This window comes from Amphiura filiformis, unplaced genomic scaffold, assembly GCF_039555335.1.
Source record: "Amphiura filiformis unplaced genomic scaffold, Afil_fr2py scaffold_42, whole genome shotgun sequence".
NCBI classification, from domain to species: domain Eukaryota; kingdom Metazoa; phylum Echinodermata; class Ophiuroidea; order Amphilepidida; family Amphiuridae; genus Amphiura; species Amphiura filiformis.
In genome coordinates, this window is record NW_027305506.1 from 893,604 (window position 1) to 899,603 (window position 6,000).

General features: G+C 37.5%; 1 long non-coding RNA gene across 1 annotated transcript; it reads left to right on the forward strand.

Annotated features, from left to right (window-relative positions):
- Positions 1 to 760: 760 nt before the first annotated feature.
- On the forward strand, positions 761 to 5,755 carry LOC140144155 (uncharacterized). The gene is made up of 2 exons (XR_011857843.1): positions 761 to 869; positions 2,263 to 5,755. It is a non-coding gene; the product is annotated as an uncharacterized lncRNA (long non-coding RNA).
- The last annotated feature ends 245 nt before the right edge of the window (positions 5,756 to 6,000 follow it).

The following is a 6,000-nucleotide window of genomic DNA, read 5'->3' on the forward strand; positions in this document are numbered from 1 at the left end:
AGTACAGAAACAAGTAGAAATCCATTGTACAGCATTTGTGATCCTCCGCCACATGATCACCATTGTACAGCTTTGTGATCCTCCGCCACATGATCCTCCATCACATGAGCCACCCCTGACTAATTAGACTTAACAAGTTACAGTAATTAGTACAAATGAAAATCATTAATTTTTGTTTCAGAAATTGAAAGACCAATGTCTAAGGAAAAAAATAGTACTAAACAAGCTCATAATAAATATCAAATAAACAAGCTACATGCATGTAAACATGTTTTGATGAGTAAGAATGCTACAAAGCCACCCTTTTTAGGTGCCCAGTATAAAAAACATGACCTTATGCTTTCACATAAAATATGTTGGTACCTGTTTTTCTTATTACAGAAATATGATTATTTTATGAATTGGGCAACCTTTTCCTTGTTGTTGTTGATGTTGTTTTGTTGCTGTTGTTAATGTTTGTTATTCTTAAACTGCTGGTTTTAATTGATATTGTGATAAAAGCTCTTGTAAAATTTAATGTTATGTGTATGCTAAACAGGCTCACTTTGGAAGGGCCTGATATGGTTAAATTAGCATGCTGCAACTTACAATAATTTGATTGCTTAGAGCACTAGAAGTTCTTATATAAATTAATGCACTCAATCATGTCTGTTTAATTAGTCAAAATGTATCTGCATTTGAAGAATACTGCGATTAAGAAGTTAACTAACTTATCTGGGTTAATGTCTGTTTAATTTATACATTGTATACACAGGCTCACTGCCAGGTTTGGTCACAATTACCTACCTGAAGGTGTGCAAAAAGAAGACTTTAAGGATGACTTCATCAAGTGGGAAGATTTATAGACACAAGGAAACTAGACAGATCAGGTAAACATTTTCATAATGATTAATACGAAGCATACATTAAATATCAGAGTATTCTACTGATTAGCTATTTATAGGTTTTATGTTACAATATACCATGTGCTGGTACAAAGTTTTCATACTTTGGGGGTGTGCAATAATTATGAGCCCTGGGGAGTGGGAGGGTAAAATTTGGGGAGGGTGCAAGAATTGTTTTTGTAAGCAAAAAGGGGAAATCAATTTTTGGCTTGTCAAAAGGGGGGGCAAGCGATTTTTGGCACACATTTACAGGGCATCTGTTAAATAACACGCCCTAAAAAGGCTTATGATAACTGTACAAAACATTGAAATATGCAAAATTTCCTTTGCTCGCTACGCTCACATTGTGTCTAGACCATTTAAGGTTTGCAAATTCAGAACCCAAATATGTGACATGTGCAAAGGTTGGAGCAAATATTTTTAGTCAGGCCGAAAGGTCGAGGAAGCATCTTTTGGCAGGACGGGAGAGGTGAGCAAGCAATTATTGGCACAGTGTTTGGAAATTTCCCTCTAGTTCATAATTATTGCACAGCCCCTTACGCTTTGAATTAGCAGGTAAGTCTTGTAGTTTATTTATCTCTGCTATTAAAGGCAACACAAACAAAACTCGGGTCCCTGACCCAACCAACTATTTTAACTATGTTAAGTATACAGGATTGTCCGCCCAAATGGGTCTGGTTTTTTTGTAACACAAGATATGCCACCCAAACAGGCATGTGTTTTCACAAGATATCCCTTAGGATATAAGTAAAGGTTTTACAAAAAGCCTTCGACATGTTTCAAAGAAATTGCCCTTTAATAGGAAAAACAACTTTTTTCCGAGTTCCAACCCCATACCCCCATGTCAAAGAGAAATCTGTAGGCCACTGGGGGAGGGAATTGGAGGGCACATACCGTGGGTGCCATCTTAGGAGGTGCCGAATTGACCAATTCAGCATAAATTCTGCGGCCCCCTCCAAGCGGTGAAAGTCAGTATGTTCGCACGCATTTCAGCGCAAATAATCATTGAAAGATCAATTTAAGGCCAAAATTCAACTTGATTATAACCAAATTTAGCGGTATTTGTGCAAATTGTTGCGTGCTCAGCACTCAATTATTTCAGGAATTGGGGGGGGGGGGCACCTTTATGTATCCTTGCCCAGGAGTTTGCTGGGAAAAAACACACCAGACCGATGGACTCTACTTCAAAGGGGTTTTTTTTCGTCGCCTAATGGCAGGCAAAATTTATTTCCAAGTGGGGTAAACTATATTGCAAAATTGTCCAGCTGATCCACAAACTGTATGCTTTGTTATAGATAAAAGCATGTAGCATGCACTGGGAATCTGTATGAAATTCTAACCATAGTAATTCACCATTTTTTTCTTCTTTATTGTATAGATAAACCCCAGTTTGATGGATGGTTAAACCCCAGTTTGATGGATGGTTGTCTCTTGGAAGTGTGTGAAAATCCAAAAAGGATGAAGCAGAACATTTCTATACTCAGACTGTTGATGTATGAAGTGAGCCTTGTTTTTAATTTACAATCGCATTCCACATACATTATTTGAGAATATGAATAAGCATTGTAAAGTGAGTCAAGTGCTAGGCTACATCATCCATCAGGTTTGCCAGCCAGCCCAGAGTATACGTTGTAAGCAGGATCGACAGTCATGGATGCATGCAATACTCATCAGGCAGGATAGTTAATTTACATCTGGTACTTAATTTACATATCACCTCAATGTTATGGAATGCAGGACATTGAACAGAGAGCTTTGAAATTTCAAATCCTGAACCTCAATATCACCATGTGCTGAGTGACATCCAACAGTAACAAAGTTTTAAAGTCAATCAGGACAGAAAACTGTCAAAGTGGTTCTTTTGTACTCTCAGAACCTTTGATGGAAGATGAACCATAACATTAACAGAATCTCTGAGCATGTTCGGAACCTTTTGGCTCTCTAAAAGCCTGATGAACCTGTAATGGTTCTCCAAACGGTTTTAAATTTTCAGGAACTTTTTTTGTTCAAATGCAAGGGTGGTTCTTGCGGGAGGACAATTAGAACCATTGTTGAAACTTTTATTCTTATAGTGTCTGTCATGTTGTGTTAAGTAATTCAGATGGTGTTCAAAATAATCCAAAATCCCTAAGTCAAAAAACAATTTAGTTTTCACTTTTGATTTTAATGTTACTCTGGTCCACTTATTGTGACACTTTGTAAGACTTCAGACTTGCAAATCAACAACAAGTATTGTCATTGATTGATGTTAAGGTCAACATTGAGTGTATCTTGCTGTAAAGTGTTGGTGATAAAATTTCACATGCCCTGGGTATAGTGTATCGGTGGGCCCACAGTATCGGTAATTTTGACTGGCTTTTCAGTGGCCGAGGGCTTGGCTTATTTCAAACACTGAATATGTATATGACATGTATGGGTTTCAGCCAAAGAAGATTTTCACCACAGCTTCATAATGCACCATGTATTTGCAAAATTCACACTATAACTTGTTCCTGATGCATGCAAGTTCCCATTGAATATGTACACACAAGGGAGATCTTTACAGCAGGAATATCACTTCAGCTGCATTTGTGAGTATGGGGGTCTCATGTACTCATTTACACAAGTGTTCAAAAATTAAGAGCTTGTGAAAGTAAGACAAAATAGGTTATGAAATTTGAAATGAAAAATAAATAGGAACCAGTCATTTTTGGACACAGAGATCAACCCAGCTTCTTTTGATGTTCAATGGTGTACATGTAGACAGTGTGAAATCAGTTATTTGCACATTTAAGAACATTACATGTCAAGGTTTGGTCTGGCTGATAAATAAGTGGTATGTAACACTAACAGAATGTGGTATATTCTGGGATGGTGTGAAAATATTCTTTGGGTTTCAGCTACATTTGCTATCTTCAGTAGACAGCACATCATTATGCATACCATGTTAATAACATTATAGAGACTGCACTGATTATTATAAATCTAAATAAACATGCACACAGCTTAAGAATGTGTACACAGCTAGCTTAAGAATGTAAATGTATTTTATGATGTAGGCCAACAGATAGGCCATGATAAATAAGAGGTGTTGTAAAATAAACATGTCACAAAAAAGTTTGAAAATGTGATGTAGGTTTTGAGTCAGTCTAATCATGGTAGGTATTATAGATACCTACCATGGTCTAATGTACCTAATCTAATATGGTGAGTTACTTTGATGTGGTGTCATCGGTAGATAGCAAATATTGGATAGAAAAGTAAGTGGCATAACCATTACCAAAGGGGGGAGCTAGGGTACCTGTGAAACATCAGAGCACGTACTGCTGCGCCACTGTTCCCTTATGCCACTGTGTACATCTTGCAATACCCACAGTAGTAAAAGTGTACTATACCCTGTCCCTGAGGGGCTGTGAAATCATTATGAGCCCGGCTTGGAGATCAAATGGTGTAATTATTAAGGTGTCATGTCCAGTGAAACATTGGGTTTGTTATAAGCAAGAATGTGAAACATGAGTTGACATAACGTTTATGTATGAAACAAACCATACTGCATTGGAGGTCTTGAGGGCTCAAGGAAGGTGTCATATGCCTGTCGAAGAGTGTATTTATTATACAGTGTGTGAACATGATTTCATACCATTGTCTGCTTTGATCATGTTGATGGTAACAATGACAATGTAAAGTCAGAGCTTTGGATGGACAAAGTGAAGTACACTAAGAAATGTGTACACAGTCAAAGAATGTAAATATATTATGATATAGGCCAACAAATAGGCCATGATAAATATGAGGTGTTTCGTCTCTAAGATTGGCATAGAATGTAATCACGTGGAGTACTTCAAAGTTCAATTGTAATTTGTAACTCTGTTGTGAGCAAATAAGGTACGTACCTCACTCATCTTCAAATGTTTAACAGGGCAGTTCAAATAATTGCTCAACAGGAGTGATATAAAAATATACAGACTAATAGACTATCCACCAACAGGTAAAGTCCCAGCATCACCTATTAATAAGGGCCAATTGGTCCATGAAGTGGGAGAGATGAAACTGCTACGCACATGCTGCATATTTTTACCGTCATTTGCGTAAAAGTAAAGACACGCAACACTTGATCGCGTAAGCGGATGGCACTCAATGCTAGCTTGATTTGTTAGTTAGACTCAAACGATCGGTGCTCATGAATATGCGAGAATTTGCAGCATACAAACCATGGCCGGACTTTGCCTGTCACAGTGGTGGATGATCTGTATATTTTCTCATCTGTGGATTACCTGAAGCTTGCAAGTAACAGTTTTACAGATGATCAAGATGCTATCACATCACTGTGAATGTAGTAATTATTTGCTATCAACCTGGTAGTTTTTGATAAACTAATTTGCCCAACTCTGTCCTTCGTATATAACTATACCATTTTCCACTCTGATGTGGCAATGACGTCATCAAGTTGAAGCAGCTTTTTCGCTGACGCATCTATGTGGCGTTAAATGTATGCATGTGTACACCAGCGCTTTGAGCAAACGCTAGTGATTTTAGGCTATGCCCAATGAAATGCACACTGATGACACTACCACATCAGGGTGAAAAATGATATGTAGTGGGTAATGATCATTCTTCAATTTGTCAAATACCTCCTTTAAGAGAATGTTTCTTCAAATTTACCCCCTTTAGTTGTTACCTAAAAGGGTTTCAGAATGAGGAACTTCATTTTCCTATAGAGGTTATTATTCCTCCTCTTCCATCTTGTGGGTGAAAATCTATTTGTGTGTACATGCGTAGCACATCACACAACTATTGTGCATTGGCACTGTGTTATGCATTTGTGCATGAAGGGTCGAATGCTGAAGGCACCCAAAAAAGGCATGGACCTACAAGATGGCAGACATGTATCATCACAGGAATAGCCGCTATGTTTATCCCGTAGTGTTTTGAAATGTTGAAACATTTAGAATACAAATATTATTAAAAAAAAATAAGCACAACAGGGGTAGGAAAACAACTATCGGAAGATTTTTAATAAATCATGATTTGCAAGTAATATCACAAGCCAGGTTTACACCTTGAATTTCCCTCATTTCTTATCTGATACATGACCAATTACCTGCACCAGATTTTCTATGAATTTCGCGTAGAGGGG